Source organism: Malaclemys terrapin, chromosome 1 (genome assembly GCF_027887155.1).
Source record: "Malaclemys terrapin pileata isolate rMalTer1 chromosome 1, rMalTer1.hap1, whole genome shotgun sequence".
Taxonomy (NCBI): domain Eukaryota; kingdom Metazoa; phylum Chordata; order Testudines; family Emydidae; genus Malaclemys; species Malaclemys terrapin.
The window spans coordinates 296,262,722-296,279,977 of NC_071505.1; the positions used below are offsets into that span (position 1 = coordinate 296,262,722).

General features: G+C 42.4%; 2 long non-coding RNA genes across 10 annotated transcripts in view; one reads left to right on the forward strand and one right to left on the reverse strand.

The window, feature by feature from the left end:
* The window catches only part of LOC128829605 (uncharacterized), an 84,159-nt gene that overhangs the window by 56,111 nt on the left and 10,792 nt on the right, over positions 1–17,256 (reverse strand). The gene's annotated exons all lie outside the window — the stretch shown is intronic.
* Positions 1–17,256, forward strand: part of LOC128829620 (uncharacterized) — a 53,295-nt gene that overhangs the window by 30,109 nt on the left and 5,930 nt on the right. For 2 of the 6 annotated variants that reach the window (XR_008443362.1, XR_008443365.1), the window contains one exon: positions 7,332–7,531. The exons of the other annotated variants lie outside the window; for them this stretch is intronic. This is a non-coding gene — a long non-coding RNA (uncharacterized LOC128829620). The remainder of the gene's footprint in view (positions 1–7,331; positions 7,532–17,256) is intronic. 6 annotated transcript variants of the gene reach the window in all.

Consider the following 17,256-nt stretch of genomic DNA (forward strand, 5'->3'; position numbering starts at 1 on the left):
GGAGAGGAACTGAACAACATAAATACAAATCTATGGCCTGGTCCTGCAAAGTGCTTAGCTCCTGTTGGTGACTCCTGAAGACCTCAAGTCCCATTAACATCAGCACCTGGCAAAATCAACCCCTAGATAGCTATCTAGAGAGAAGCGAGGTCAAGAAAGATATTGGAGTAATAACACATAGCAAACTAAATATATCATAGTGTGTCTGAGGGGAGAAGCCATTCCTATACTATGTATAGAAAAACATAAAACTAGGGAGTCAATGAGTTGACAGTGTTACTGTACATCATTTTGGTGCAACTGGAGCTAGAATAGTGCATATACCTTTGGTTCCAACAGTGAGTGATATACAGATAGTTTAAAAAAAAAGAGAAAATGCAACATCAAAAAAATGTTGAAATTGCGCCCCTGAAAAGTTGCTAAATCTATCTCATCTACAAAAGAGATGATTTAGGATGAACATGATTATTCTTCAAATTCAGGATAAATATATATAAATGAAGGGAAGAAATTATTCACAACTTTAGAATATTATAGATCAAGAAGTGGCCTGAAGTCAAGGAAGGAAAAGTCAAGGCCAGATATGAGGAGACAGTTCTCAATAGTAAAAACAACTGCATAGTTGGAAGTGGTAAAGCCACCATCATAGCAGATATTCAAGAATAAGGAAGATAAGACATTAAGGAGAATCTGAGGTAGGTGTGAGTAGTTCTGCAAAAATGCCAGGGCTCTGACTGGATGAGGTAAGTAGCCTTTTCTGGGCTGTATCTTGCCATCTACCATATGTGCAACTCAATGGGGAACAAAACAGTACTACAGTATGGTGCTATGATGATCTGATTTTGATTAGTTCTGGCATCAGAAGATGTATGTCACTGCAAACAATAGCAATTATAAAATGCATCAGAAAATGTAGGATTATATCAGTGGTACAAGAAATTAGAATTTTTTACATATAATTAAATTAAGAGAAAAAAGAAGTAAGCTTGTCAATGACTGTAATATTACTTATTTAGCCGAAGGGTATTAAAATAAATACATTTTCTTTGGTGGGTATTTAAGTGGATATTCATGATAAAATTTTGATATTATGACCTCTCATAAACATAGATTCAGAAAATAAGACAGTTAACTAAAGAGTATGTACGTTTTTTGCTTCTCTCTCAGAATACTGGTCTGATTAATCTAAACCTGCTTGAAAATGTTTGTACTGTGTATTTCCTGTTTTCAGGAAAGCCAGTCAGATTTAGAACTACAGGGAAAGAAATCCTGAAAAAAATGGGAGGCGCTATGGAAGATCATATAAATATGGTACTTAAAACTAGTTGCTAGTATAAGAAACAGAACTTTACATTAGAAAATCCTTCATCCTAGAAAACTCTAAAACTACATCCCCAGCAATCAGATTGGTGAAGATTTCAGTTTGGAAATTGTATTTCTGCATCTTCTAACCATCTTCTAAGGAATATATCTTTTCTTGTATATAGGAATAAAGGAAATTTAAACTGCGGGAGGCAGTAGGCAGCCATCAGTGGAAAAGTTTAATTTCAGAAAAAAACAGAACTATGTGCCTGATCCAGTGCTCACTGAAGTCTGTAGAAAGACTCCTGTTGACTTAATAGGCATTGGATCAGGCCTTGTATAAGTTAATAAGAAAGACAGGTCTCTCTTGTTCAGGGCCAGCTCTAGGCACCAGAAAAACAAGCAGGTGCTTGGGGTGGCACATTTCTAGGGGCTGCATTCTGGCGCCGGCCATCATAGGCGCCGACTCCGGGGCATGGGGAAAAAGTGCCCCCGCTGCCCCAGCTCACCGCCCCAGCTCACCTCTGCTCCACCTCCGCCTGCTCCCCTGAGCGCACCGCCGCTGCTCCGCTTCTCCCCCCTCCCTCCCAGGCTTGCCACGTGTGAAAAAGCTGTTTCGCGCAGCAAGGCTGGGAGGGAGGGAGGGAGGGAGGAGAAGGCGAGCAGCGGGCGCTCGGGGGAGGCGGCGGTAGTGGAGCGGAGGTGAGCTGGAGCGGGGAGCGGTTCCTCTACTCCCCCTTACTTCCTACACCCCCCACCCTAGCTCACCTCTGCTCCGCCTGCTCCCCTGAAAGTGCCGCTGCTCCGCTTCTCCCCCCTCCCTCACCTGAGAGGGAGGGGGGAGAAGCGGAGCAGCAGCGCGCCCTGGGGAGCAGGTGGAGCAGAGGTGAGCTATGGCGGGGCCCCGCAGGAAGCAATGTGGGGGGTAAATGCGGCATGCTGGGGGTTTGGGAAAGGGATTCGGAAAGGGTGGTGTTGGGGCCAGGGACAGGGGGCCACGAAAAAAAGGGGTGGCGGCCAAAATTTTTTTTGCTTGGGGCGGCAAAACTCCTAGCGCCAGCCCTGCTCTTGTTAACTAGTCTTCTCACAGTATAGCTTGTATTTTAAGAAACACCACAGAGTATGAAGGAGAAGATTGCATTGAGGTACCATGGGTTTGGGTGCTTTATAGATAAATAGATTAGATTAGATTAGCTAGAACTACTAACTTTTAGGAATACATTATTAAACTAAACTATGCATAACCTGTATTTATGAATATTAAAAAGCAAAACCTAACTGCAGAAACCACATCTTAGAAAACATTTCCATGTGTGATTGTGGGTATGGCTTGCTGGTCTATGCAAATGAAGTATGGCAAAGAAGCAAAAAATCTAAGCTAGATGTGGTCATAAGCCTGTGCCCAGCAAGGTGGGTAAAATGCAGAGACTGGAGACTTAGGCAAAGTTCATGTGATTTATGTTTTAGTGGACTGAGCAATGGAGGCCTCAAATGACTTGACCAGATACTTAAGATAAATGAACATCAAAGTCACATTTGCTTATGTTTATTTGAGGTTTTAAAAATTTTTGCAGTAAATAATTTGGAGATTCTTGAGAGAAACTATCTTTGGGTAAGAGAACATGTAAGAATAAAAGAGACTTCTGTGAAGACAGGACTCTGGAAATAAAATGTCAAGAAACACTGCCACTGGAACATTTGGTGCAATATTTTGGTTTCCTTTGTTCATAGCTTTATATATAGTGTGCAACACTGCAGCCCTTACTCTGACAAAACTATTGAAAAGTATGCTCAATTTGGTACATAGTTATTAGTTTGTGGTTAAATAAAATATAATTATCTGACAAGACTCTGGAGTGTGGTCTGATCTTTTCTTACATTTTGTTGTATATCTTTACTCAATCTAATATATAAACTTTTATTGATAGACAGTTCCAAACCCATGTTGAATCAGCAAAAAGCAAGTTAGAAGCATGTTGCACACTAAAGATCAATGCACACTCCAGATCAGTGGTGGGCAACCTGCGGGCCATGGGCCATACGTGGCCTGTCAGGGTAATCTGCTGGCAGGCCGCCAGACAGTTTGTCCCTGTGGCCTGCGCCGCATCCCATAGCTCCCATTAGCTGGGAACGGCGAACCGTGGCCACTGCAAGCTGTGGGCAGCCGTGCAAATGTAAACAAACTGTCTGGCAGCCCGCCAGCAGATTACCCTGACGGGCCGCAGGTTGCCCACCTCTCCCCCAGTTTGATAGACTGAAAAAGTCTGTGATCCCTAAACAAAACTACAACTGGTCTACGATTATTTTGACTGTTTGTGTTTAAAGATTAACAACCTATGTGGTGGTGTTGTTTTTTTATGGTAAATAAAGGCAGTTAGTAATACAAACAAAACCTAAATTCAGTAAAAGTATCTATGCATCTGGTCCTATGATAAATTAATCATCGAATAAAATTGGTTAGTGGTACTAAAAAAAGTGTAGTTCATATTTCTGTTCTAAACTTCAAGATTTTTCATTTTGTGGCACATACAAACAATATTCAAAAATATGTGTAGTGCATTTTATCAGCATCCATGCCCATGATGTGTTTTTACCAGAATCACTCTTATACTTGAGCTGGAGCCTAAAGTATGTGACAGAAGAATATAAGAGCAGGGATATTGAAGAAATGAGAATAATTTGCATAAATTTTATATTCAAAGTATTGATTAATACACGTCTTTTTTTATTCATTGTATGTAATAACATTCATTTTAAAGTTAGAGAATGTGAGAGAGTTGTCCAATGATTTACTACTGTGTAGAGCAGTGTGGCCTAATAGATAGAGTACTAAAGTGGGACCTGGGGGATCGGGATTCATTTCTAGCTCTGTCAGTAGCCTGCTGGGTTACTTCACCTCTCTTTTCCTCAATTTTCCCATCTGTAAAGTGGGGGTAATGATACGTTCCTCATTTGTAAAGCACCTTGAGATTCACTGATGAAAAGTGCTGCATGAGAGTCAATTATTATTATTCCTGTGAGAAACAGTAACAACATAAACCTGTTAGCTACTTCAAGTCTTATACATTAAGGACAAAGTCAATCATTAAAGTGGGTGTTTTAAATAAAAAAAAATCTTTTCAGGTATTTGTTCTTGTGCTTTTCCTACTCAATTTAGTTAAATCCCAAACAGACTGCAAAGAGCTACAAAAGGATCTCACAAAACTGGGTGATCGGGCAACAAAATGGCAGATGAAATTCAATGTTGATAAATGCAAAGTAATACACATTGGAAAACATAATCCCAACTATACATATAAAATGATGGGGTCTAAATTAGCTATTACCACTCAAGAAAGAAATCTTGGAGTCATTGTGGATAGTTCTCTGAAAACACTTAATGTGCAGCGGGAGTCAAAAAAGTAAACAGAATGTTGGGAATCATTAAGAAAGGGATAGATAATAAAACAGAAAATATCAGATTGCCTCTATAAATTCACGGTACGCCCACATCTTGAATACTGTGTGCAGATGTGGTCTCCCCATCTCTAAAAAGATATATAGGTTCAGGAAAGGGCAACAAAAATGATTAGGCGAATAGAATGGCTTCCATATGAGGAGAGATTAATAAGACTGGGACTTTTCAGCTTGGAAAAGAGACGACTAAGGGGGATATGATAGAGGTCTATAAAATCATGACTGGTGTGGAGAAAGTAAATAAGGAAGTGTTATTTACTCCTTCTCATAACACAAGAACTAGGGGTCACCAAATGAAATTAATAGGCAGCAGGTTTAAAACAAAATTAAGTATTTTTTCACACAACACACAGACAACCTGTGGAACTCCTTGACAGAGGATGTTGTGAAGGCCAAGACTATAACAGGGTTCAAAAAAGAACTAGATAAGTTCATGGAGGTTAGGTACATCAACGGCTATTAGCCAGGATGGGTAGGGATGGTGTGACTAGCCTCTGTTTGCCAGAAGCTGGGAATGGGCGACAGGGGACGGATCATTTGATGATTACCTTTTCTGTTCATTCCCTCTGGGGAAACTGGCATTGGCCACTGTTGGAAGACAGGATACTGGACTGGATGGACCTTTGATCTGACCTGGCATGACCATTCTTACGTTCTTGTGATGGCAGAGGCTGCGAATATTCAAATATGGACTTTCCTTTGTGCCCATTACTTCCACCTCTTGTTAGAAAAGTTTCTAAAAGGTTTTGTTTTGTTTTTTTGAGGCACGTTTCAGAAATTTGAGCAATATGAGGAAGAATCAAAGGCCTTTTACTTACTGTCAATGTCAGAGAAGAAGACTAATATTCTAAATCAATTAGTAGTTGCACTTCATCTCAGGGAAGCTCTCTGTTCTGCCAACTTGATGTGTAAAAACCCAAGGACCAACTCAAATCTTGGTATCCATTTTGACAATGCAATGTGTAATCTAAGTTTATTTTGTTTTTAATTAGAGGAAGTTTATTCATCTTATTGAGATCTAACATGGAAAAAAGTGTCTCTGGGAATGGCCTACTGAAGATTTAAAAATGTCTATTACCGAAATCTGTATTAAAAAATATTATTCAATTTGATATATTTGATTTTGGAAGTCTATTTTATCAGTAATTGAATGCACATTATAACCAGTATTTCCTTATTCTGCAGATTGTGTGATTATACATATTAGTATGGTTTAAATAGTTAGTGTAGTTAATATAGTGTGGTAAGTGTAGTTTGTCTTTTTATGCCCATTGGCAAATATATATATATATAGAGAGAGAGAGAGAGTGATGGTTTAAATCACTGGGATTTAAGACCTGTCCCTCATATGATGCCTCAGTACCCAGTAACAACAGGCCTGCTTTGTCTTGGAGAAGGACATGTCATAGAACAATGTTCTGTTTGTCACTCTTTCTCCAAGCATACCTATAGATTGAGAGAGGCGAAGCTGAAACTTTTCCTCCTAGAGAAGTTGATGCAAGCCTCCTCAGACTCTGAGAGGAGAACTATAACCAGGCCTCAGTCTTTCTCAGTCAGTGCCCTGGTGAGCCATGCTTCCACTTGAACTCTCAGGCCATATTCACTCAGAAGCCCCACTTGTCTGCCACTACATCAATGTGGAAATCAGACAGGGAAGAAGGGACCAAGGGAGCAATGCTCCAAAGATGAGCACACCAGAGAATTGTCTCTCACGCAGCCACCATTCCCTCCGTTGGCTGTCAGGGAGGGATTCTAGGAAGCATCATGATGTGTAGTAGAAAGGGGTCTGGGCTTCGTAGAGATCACCCTACCTGTTACCCATCCCCATGTGCATTCCACCATAGTACTTCTACCTACACAGTCATGGCCTTACTGGACCCTCTGAGGTGTACAGACATACTCCAGAAAGCCTGCTTCATCTGTTTTCTCTGGGCTAGATTGGTGTTCCCAGAGAGGCAAATCAGTTGAGCCAGTTGGTTCACCCACAATTTCTTGAGAGGCAGAGTGAAGAGGAACATCAGCTGCCAGGAAAAGATCATTTGATTCCTGCTGCATTATCCTCATACTCTCCTGATGAGACTGAATCCACCCACATTGGCTTCAGCTGATGAGTTTTTAGGTATTCAGAGATCTGATTAAATGCATGATGGAAACCTTAGACATATCCCTGGAAGTGGTTTAGCAACACAACTCTTGGACATTCTGCATCCTTCTACAATAGGGAGACTCACCATGCCCATTAATGAAGGTCTACTGGAGCCTGCAAGAACCACCTGGCATACACCTGCATCTATCCTGTCAAAAAGCAGACAGGAGGTACTAGATCCCTGCTAAAGATTTGAGTATGTCTGTTTGTATTCAGCACCAAGTTCTCTTGTAGTGGCAGCAGTACAGCAGATATCAAAGCAGCAGGGGCCTCTAAATCCATACAGAGAGAAAAGCACCAAAAAAATTGGACCTCTTAAGTTGCAAGGTTTATTAATCAGCAATCCTCCCGATGAGGGTTGCTAACTATCTGGCATGCTTTCCAAAAATATGTTTTTTAAACTGAGACAGATTTTTTCAATTCATAGACAAACTTCCCAAGGAGCACCATGAGGAGCTGAAATCCATCATGGAAGATGGATAACTGCCTGCCTGCACTTCTCTATAGGCTGCCCTGGATATGTCTGACACCACGGTCACTGCAAGAATCATGGGGAGATCACTATGGCTTCAGTTCTCAAGGATCCCAGGGAAGTCCAAACAACAATCAAGGACCTCCCATTTGAAGGTAATGATTTTTTCAACAATGGGACAGGTGAATCCCCCCACTTCCTAAAGAATTTAAGGGCAACTGCACTTTTGGGGGCTGTACATCCCAAGTCTAAGGAGGAAGCAGTTACACCAATGGTCATCCTTTAGAAAGTTCTTCTCCACCTAGTTTTACGGTGAGCCACAGAGAACCTCAGTGTTACCAAGGAAGAGACAGAGATTCCCCAGTAGATGACTCTCTGCCTTCTCTGGTGCCCAACAGTCCGCGACTTCCAGCAGGCAGCAGGTTTGCCACCAACTTTGAGTGCCTGATAGGACCAGTGGAAGATCTTTTTAGTTTACACACGCGCGCACACACACACTCTCACTCTCACTCACTCCCTCACTCCCCTTTGGCAACTGTCTTTTTTTATTTTTGAGAAGATTGGGCTGGGATTACTTCAGACTGGTGGATCCTAGAGATTGTAAGCAAGGGGTATCCAATTCAGTTTCAATTCCTTCTTCCCCCACTTCTCTTTCCCCATTCCTTTCCAGGGACCCATGAGAGAGATTGTTAAAACAAGAAGCAGATTCCCTTCTACAACGGAAATCAGTGAAAGAAGTGCCCTTGGAGTTATGGGGCAGAGGCTTTTATTTGCATTACTTTCTTATCCCAAAGAAGAAAGGGGGTTGACAGCCCATCCTTGACCTTCAATGTCCTTTCAAATTCAGGATGGTGACTCTGCCCTCCAGAATCCTCTCATTAGATTCTCAGGACTGGTTCATGGCTCTCAACCTGCAAAATGCCTACTTCCATATATTAGTCCTCCCAACTGACAGGAAATACATCAGATTCCTGTCAGAAACATCCCTTTACTAGGGTCCTTTGATCAGGGGCCTTTGATCTTTCTGTGGCCTTGAGGGTATTCACCAAGAGTCTAGAAGTAGTGGCAGCTCTCCTAAGGAGACAAGGGATCCAGGTCTGTCCTTACTTTGATGACTGGCTGATTTGAAAAGGATCACCCCAACAGCTTATTGACTCAATTCAGGTAATTCTAAAGTTCTTTGCCTCACTAGATCTCAAAGTGAACAGACAGGAATCCATACTGACTCCGACTCAGCTCACAGGGTTCATAGGAGCACTATTAGATTTCATACCAGCCAAAGCTTACCTCCCACAATAACAAGCCTCATCAATCAATGAAAACATGTTTCAGACATCTCGGATACATGGCCTCATGCACTTAATATCACACAGCATGCCAGCCTTCACCTAGGTTCCCTGGAAAGGTGTTTGAAATCACTGTATCTACGCAGCAGACACTGCATGGACAGTCACAGGCCCACAAGAAGTCCTCTTCTCATTACACTGGTGGTAAGGCGTTCTTTAGGTATGCAGCGGAGGACTCTTCTCCACACCTCTACCTACCAAAACTCTGGTGACAGACTGCACCGCCCAGAAATATGTGGAGGAGAGGGGATAACCTACATTGCCTTCAAATTCAGGGCTTATGGTCCAGTCAGGAAGCTTTTTTCCACAGAAACATTCTAGAGTTCAGGGATATCTACCTCAAATGCAAGACATTCCTGCCTCTTTGTCAGGGTCCCACAGTCCAAATGCTAACAGATGACACCAAAGCTATGCATTATGTCAACAGTCAAGATCATCCCCACACTGTCAGGAAACCATACAACTATGGAATTGATGCATTCTGAACCAAATCAGACTGGCTTGTCTGCATGTTTCTACCCTTCAGAACATCATGATAGATCAAGTCAGTAGGCAATACTCGGACAACCACAAGTGGTCTCTCAAAGGCTCAGTCCTACAGAAGATCTTTTGAACACAGGGATTCCCAAAATAGACCTAGTTCGAGCAGACCAGAACAACCATCAGACATTCTGTGTGACAGATATGACAATTTCCAGCAATGTCCTTGAAAAACTTTGTTGAATTAAGTTTAGGTATCTTTGGGGTCCATTGTACTAAATGTAAAGATGTGTATTATTGTGATCCAGGATTGTATGTAACCTCTCTAGGGGGAGATATGATGTAAGGCCTGGATAATCAAAGGACTATATTGAACAAAGTGCCAGACAAGAATGGACTTGTGGGACAATATATGTGAAGTGGATTTCCTAGGAAATACCTAAGGAGAGGTTAATGCAAATTCCTCACCTCTGATTATGCAAAAGTCCAGCATTTTGAAGCTATGCCCTGAGGAGATGGCCTGTGTCTGCTGATCACCTGTTACATGAGACCAACATCAAAGGCCCAAGTTGTATAAAGGAAAGACTGAACTATTTATGGTTGCTCTGGTTCTGAACCTGAGACAGTTATGAACTTGTAACCTTGGGAAAAAAATCTTTGTGGGTTTTGAAGGACTGACATCTACCAGAGCTTGAGGTTAGAGTGGGGTGACTCTGGTTAGCTTTTTAGCATGCATGCAAGTTCTTTTCTTGTTTTTAATATATTTTCTCTGTAATGCTTTCACCTTTTGAATAAATGTGTTTGCTTACAAAAAATTGTGTGGTAACTTGTGACTGCTGGCAATTAGTCTTTGCATCCATGCAGAAAGCATGTCTGATCCCTCTACATATGGATCTAGGGGAAACAATGCCCCTAAATAATTATTTTATTACAATGTAAAGGTTTGCAAAGTTATTAATCATTTGTGTCTCAAAGAATATAAAATGTTAAACAACAGTTTCCAAAACCATGAGATAAAGTAAAAGTGATGGGGTCCATCTGACAAAGAAGGGGAAGAGCATTTTGGGACACCAACTTGCCAGCCTAGTGATGAGGGCTTTAAGCTAGGTTCAAAAGGGGCAGGTGACAAAAGCTCACAAGTAAGTATTAAAAGGGGGACTTTGACAGAGGGCTGGAAGTCAGAGGGGGACAGGGGGAGGGAAATAGAAAATTACATTACAGTAGTACCAGTAACAAGAGGAAAAACAGTGAGGGAATCTGCTCAACATCTTAGATCTCTATACACCAATGTAAGGAATATGGGGAATAAATAGAATGAACTGGAAATCTGAGTACACAAGCTAAAGTATGACTTTGTCGGTAGTACAGAGTCTTGGTGGGATAAAACTCATGACTGGAATATTGATATAGAGGGGTATAACTTGTTCTGGAAGGACAGGCAAGGAAAAAAAGGGAGAGGGTGTTTGTTGCATTGTATTTCAAGAATGTATACACTTTTTCTGGGGTCAGAAAGAGGTGAAAGGCAGACCAGTTGAAAGGTTTGGGGTGAAGATAAAGGGGGGGTAATAGATCCCTCTCATGACATCATCCTACTATATACCACCACACCAGAAGGAGGAGGTAGATGAGGCATTTCTATAACAAATAATAGAAATATCCAAAACACAAGACTTGGTAGCAATGAGGGAATTTAAGATGATTCTTGGAAAAGTAAGATGGAAAAACACAAAATGTCCAATAAGTTTTTGGAATGTGTTGGGGACACATCTGGGGATTGTGTTGGGGACATCACAGATGGTGGTGGAAGTAACTAGGGGGACAGCCATTTTAGACTTGAGTCTGACTAACAGGGTGGAATTGGTTATGAATCTGAAGGTGGAAGGCAACTTGGCTAAAAGTGATCATGAAATTATAGGCTTCATGATTCTGAGTAAAGGAAGGAGTGAGAGCAGCAGAAAAAGGACAGTGAACTTTGATAGAGCATACTTTAACAGAGAGATAGTAGATAAGGTCCCCTGGCAAGAAAATCTAAGAGAAAAAGGAGTTCAGGAAAGCTGGCAGTTGCTTAAAGAGATAATATTAAAGGTACAACAGCAAACTATACCGATGTGAAGGAAAGATAGAAAGAGTAGTAAGAGGCCAATATGGCTCCATCAGGAGCTCTTTAATGCCCTGAAAATCATAAAAGAATCCTAGAAAAAGAGGAAACATGGAAAAAGTACTAAGGATGAGTGCAAAAAAATGACACAAGCACACAGGGACAAAATCAGAATTCCTAAGGCACAAAATGAGTTACACCTACCAAGGGACATAGAAGTCATAAAAAGAGGTTCTATAAGTACATTAGGAGCAAGAGAAAGATGAATGAAACTGTAGGTCCATGGTGTAGCAGGGAAGGAGAACTAATAACAGATGATACCAAGAAGGCTGAGGTGTTTAATACCTGTTTTCCTTCAGTCTTCTCTGAAAAAGTTAATTGTGACCAGATGCTTAATACAATCAATATTAACAACAAGGGGGAAAGAACACAAGCCAGAACAGGTTAAAGAATATTTAGATAAGTTAGTTGTATTCAACTCAGCAAAGCCTGATGGACTTCATCCTAGGTACTTAAGAAACTAGCAGAACCAATCTCAGACGTTGGCACCAGAATGGAGGAGGAGGGTCAGGGGGCCATGGCCCTCCCACTTTTTGAACATGGACCAGCCTGGCTCATCCACTTTTCGCCCCGCACCTCCTCTACCCCCGAGGCCCCACCCCCCCAACCAGGCTGGCAGCTAGAGCTCGGCTGGGGAGCCGGGCAGCTGTGGAGCACCATGCTGTGGACCTTCCACCTGCCCAGGGTGGGGTAGGGGTCAAGAGCAGCCCCTGGCATATGTCCCTAACCCCACCTGCCCAGAGCAGGAGGGTCCATGGCTCCGCACAGCTGCCTGCGCGCCATGTTCAGCTCTTACATGGATCTGGCTCCAGCTAGTTGGCTGCAGCCCAGCCATGGTAAGAGCCGTGTGGGCAGCTGTGGAGAGACGCGCTGTGGACCCTCCACCTGCCCTGGGCGGGGGGCCCACAGGGCAGAGACACGGGCCGAGGGCTGTTCTTGTCCCTCTCACCCCAGGCAGGTAGAGGGTCCTCAGCGCGGCTCCCTATAGCTGCCCATGAGGCTCTTACCATGGCCGGGCTGCGGCCCCATAGCTGGAGCCAGGTCCAGGTAAGAGCCAAGTGCAGGCAGCTGTGGGGACTCGTGGACCCTCCTGCCCTGGGTGGGGGCCTGAGGAATGGGAACACAGGCTGGGGGCTGCTCGCAAACACACACACACACACACCCCTGCTCTGGGCAGGTGGAGGGTCCCCAGTTCACGGCCTGTTCCAGCTTCTGGTTTGCTGGGCAGAAGGGGTGGGGGGTTCTAGCCCCCCCACTTTTGGGCAGGCTCTGCCGCCCTTGATCTTTGAAAACTCATGGAGAAGTACATAGTACCTATCTTTAAAAAGAGGAACAAAGAGGACCTGGGGTATATATACAGTCGGCTTAACTTTGATACTTGGAAAAACACTGGAACAAATTATGAATCAGTTTGTAAGTACCTAGAGGATAATAGGGTGATAAGTAATGTACAACATGGAATTGTCAAGAACAAATCATGCCAAATGAACCTAATATCCTTCTTTGACAGGATTATTGGCCTAGTGAAAAGGAGTGACACATTAGATGTGATATATCTTGAGTTTAGTAAAGCTTTTGACAGTCCCACATGACGTCTCATAAGCAAATTACAGAAATGTGGTCTAGATCAGTGGTTCTTAACCAGGGGTACACATAACCCCGGGGTTATGCAGAAGTCTTCCACAGGATACATCAACTCATCTAGATATTTGCCTAGTTTTACAACAGTCTACATAAAAAGGAACTAGTGAAGTTAGTACAAACTAAAATGTCATACAATGACTTGTTTATACTGCTCTATATACTATACACTGAAATGTAAGTACAATATTTATATTCTAATTGATTTATTTTATAATTACATGGTAAACATGAGAAAGTAAGCAATTTTTCAGTAATAGTGTGCTGTGACACTGTTGTATTTTTATGTCTGATTTTGTAAGCAAGTAATTTTTAAGTGAGGTGAAACTTGGGGGTATGCAAGACAAATCAGACTCTTGAAAGGGATACAATAATCTGGAAAGGTTGAGAGCCAGTGGTCTATCTGAAATTACTATAAAGTGGGTCCACAACTGGTGGAAAGACTGTACTCAAAGAGTAGTTATTAGTGATTCGCTTTCAAACTGGGATGATATATCTAATGGAGTTGCACAGGCATCTGTTCTGTGTCCAATACTATTCAATATTTTCATTATTTGGATAATGGAGTGGAAAGTATGCTTACAAAAGTTGTGGATGACACCAAGATGGGAGGAGTTGCAAGCACTTTGGGGGACAAGATTAGAATTCAAAAGGACCTTGATACATTGGCGAATTAGTCTGAAATTAATAAGATTAAATTCAATAAAGACAAATGGAAAGTACTACACTTAGGAAGGAAAATCAAATGCAAAACTATAAAATGGGAATAACTGGCTAGGCAGTAGTACTGTAGAAAAGAATCTGGGGGTTATAGTGGTTCACATTGAATGTGAGTCAACAATGTGATACAGATGCAAAAAAGGCTAATATTCTGGGGTGTATTAACAGCCATGTTATATGTAAGATTTAAGAGGTAATTGTTCTGAGTTACTTAGCACTGGTGAGGCCTCAGCTGGAGTACTGTGTCCAGTTCTGGGTGCCACACTTTAAGAAAGATGTGGACAAACTGGAGAGGAGAACAACAAAAATGATAAAAGATTTAGAAAACCAGATCTATGAGGAACAGTTAAAAAACTGGGCATGTTTAGTTTTGCAAAAAGAAGACTGAGGGAGGACCTGGTAACAGTCTTCCAATATGCTAAGGGATTTTATAAAGAGGACTGTGATGCTCACCATCAACTAGATTGCCTTGAGCAACAACAGGAAATTAAGCATAGAGAATACAGTAACTCCTCACTTAAAGTCGTCCCGGTTAATGTTTTGTTCATATTACTCATAGACTCATAGACTTAAAGGTCAGAAGGGACCATTATGACATCTGGTCTGACCCCCTGCATGCTGCAAGCCTCAAGACCCTTCCCTGGACTCTGCCGTTGAAGTCCCCAATCCTGTGTTTTAGTGACTTCAATCGGCAGAGACCCTCCTGCTAGTGATCCCTGCCCCATGCTGCGGAGGAAGGCGAAAAACCTCCAGAGGCTCAGCCAATCTACCCTGGAGGAAAATTCCTTCCCGACCCCAAATATGGCGATCAGTAATACCCCGAGCATGTAGGCAAGAGTCTCTAGCCTGACCCTTGTTGGCCATTATGCTATTTACGTACCATTGCTTGGTTTTCCTTGGCTACTATGTTTTACCATTAAACCATTCCCTCCATAAACTTATCTAACTTAATCTTAAAACCAGACAGGTCCGTCGCCCCCACCGTTTCCCTCGAAGGCCGTTCCAATATTTCACCCCTCTGACGGTCAGAAACCTTCGTCTAATTTCAAGCCTGAACTTCCCCACGGCCAGTTTATATCCATTCGTTCTCGTGTCCACATTAGTACTAAGCTGGAATAATTCCTCTCCCTCCCTTGTATTTATCCCTCTGATATATTTAAAGATAGCAATCATATCCCCCCTCAGCCTTCGTTTTGTCAGACTAAACAACCCAAGCTCCTCTAATCTCTTTTCATACGACAGGTTTTCCATTCCTCTGATCATCCTAGTCGCCCTTCTCTGCACCCGTTCCAGTTTGAGTTCATCTTTTTTAAACATGGGAGACCAGAACTGCACACAGTACTCCAAATGAGGTCTCACCAGCGCCTTATACAACGGAAGCAGGACCTCCTTATCCCTACTAGATATACCTCGCCTAATACATCCCAAGACCGCATTGGCTTTTTTCACCGCCACGTCACATTGTCGACTCATAGTCATCCTGCGGTCTACAAGGACCCCTAGGTCCTTCTCCTCTTCCGTTACTTCTAACCAGTGCGTCCCCATCTTGTAACTAAAATTGTTATTAGTCATCCCCAAGTGCATCACCTTACACTTTTCACTATTAAATTTCATCCTATTTCTGATACTCCAATTCACAAGCTCATTCAAGTCTCCCTGCAGAATATCCCTATCCTCCTCCGAATTTGCAACTCCTCCCACCTTGTTGTTACGTTGCTGATCAGTTAGGGAACATGCTCGTTTAAAGTTGCGCAATGCTCCCTTATAATTTTGTTTAGCAGCTGCCTGCTTTGTCCACTGCTTGCAGGAAGAGCAGCCCGTTGGAGCTGGCTGGTGGGGGCTTGAACCAGGGTGGATTGGCAGCTCCCCTATCAGCTCCCTGCTCCCCTAAGTTCCCTGTGCAACAGCCTCCCAGCAGGCTATCAACTGCCAGGCAGTTCAGCTGCCCCAGCCCCTGCCATGTGCTGCTCCTGCCCTCTGCCTTGGAGCTACTCCCGGGAGCCTCCTGCTTGCTGAATGGGCTGGAGGGGGGAAGAGGGGGGCTAATGTCAGGGTGTCCCTCTCCCCCCTGCTGCTGCCACCCGCTTTCCCCATCTCCATAGAGAACGGGGGAGACACGACAGAGCTCAGGACAGAGGGAGCTTGCTGGCAGCAGGGGCTGTCTCAACTTGCTGATCTACTTAAAAAGGCAATGTACTTAGAGTGGGGTCAGCATACTTAAAGGGGCAATGCACATCTCTCTCTCTCTCTCTCTCTCTCTCACGCACAGGGTGTGTGTCTCTGTCTGCCATGCTGTCTCCCCTACCTCCATTTGTGCTGCCTTATAGAGTGTGAGGCTACATTAACAACAATGTGTTAACCCTTGAGGGCTCAGCTGTTCTAGTTCATCATTTAGCAGTGAGGCATTCCCTGGGAAATATCCCACCCCCTTCCACCCTCTGACTTCACCACCTCAACTAAGCTTCACAATCATCATTGCTGTGTACAGTATTAAATTGTTTGTTTAAAACTTATACTGTGTATGTGTGTGTGTATATATATATATATATGTCTTTTGTCTGGTGAAAAAATTTCCCTGGAACCTAACCCCCCCATTTACATTAATTCTTATGGGGAAATTGGATTCACTTAACATTGTTTTGCTTAACGTTGCATTTTTCAGGAACATAACTACAACCTTAAGCAAGGAGTTACTCTACAGGTATTCTCGTATGACTGGTCCATCACATCATAGAGATGTTTCTTCATTTGCCATGTATGCTTCCATCTCCAAGGGACCTACTGATCTGTCTCAACCCAGAGAAATTAAAATTAGCAATGTGGAACTTTAAGGCCTGAACCTCCTTCAGTTCAGCAATTCTTTTTGACTAATGGATCAAATCAAGGTATTAATTTATGTCCAGTCTACAATCAACTATCTCTTTGCGCAGACTTCAGCATCTGAGGCTCTCAAACTTGCTAGATGCAGACAGTGTAGCAATTCAACCTCACAGCTCAAGATGTATCAAGGCCATTGCAAAGTTTCAACCATCAATTAAATATCTTATGGCATATTGGAACTTAAATTTGCTTCTCCCTACATTGATGGAGCTTCCATTTGAACGGCTGTCTAAAGTTGCTGGGTTTTTTCCCTTTTCAATGAAAGTCACATTTTCAGAGAGAATATGAACTCTAGAAACAATTTCAATTCAGGAACGGTTTCTTTATTTTCTTAATAAGATAGTCTTCTTCATAGCCCCAGAGTTTATCCCTAAAAAAATCTTATTTTTTCATATTATTCACTATTCACTTATTATCCCATTATTCACCTAAGCCTTTCTCATCCTAAGGACATTGAAGTTTCACTCTCTGGATGTGAGAAGGGCCATAAAATATAATCTAGAAATGATGGAAGCCTTTTGAAAATAAGATACATTATTTCCGGTGTATACTGGTTAAAAAAAAAGGCAACAGAGTATATAAAGCAACCGTATCCAAATTGGTTAGAGCAGCTTATTGTTAAAGAAAAGCAAATAAGGATAAGAACATAAGAATG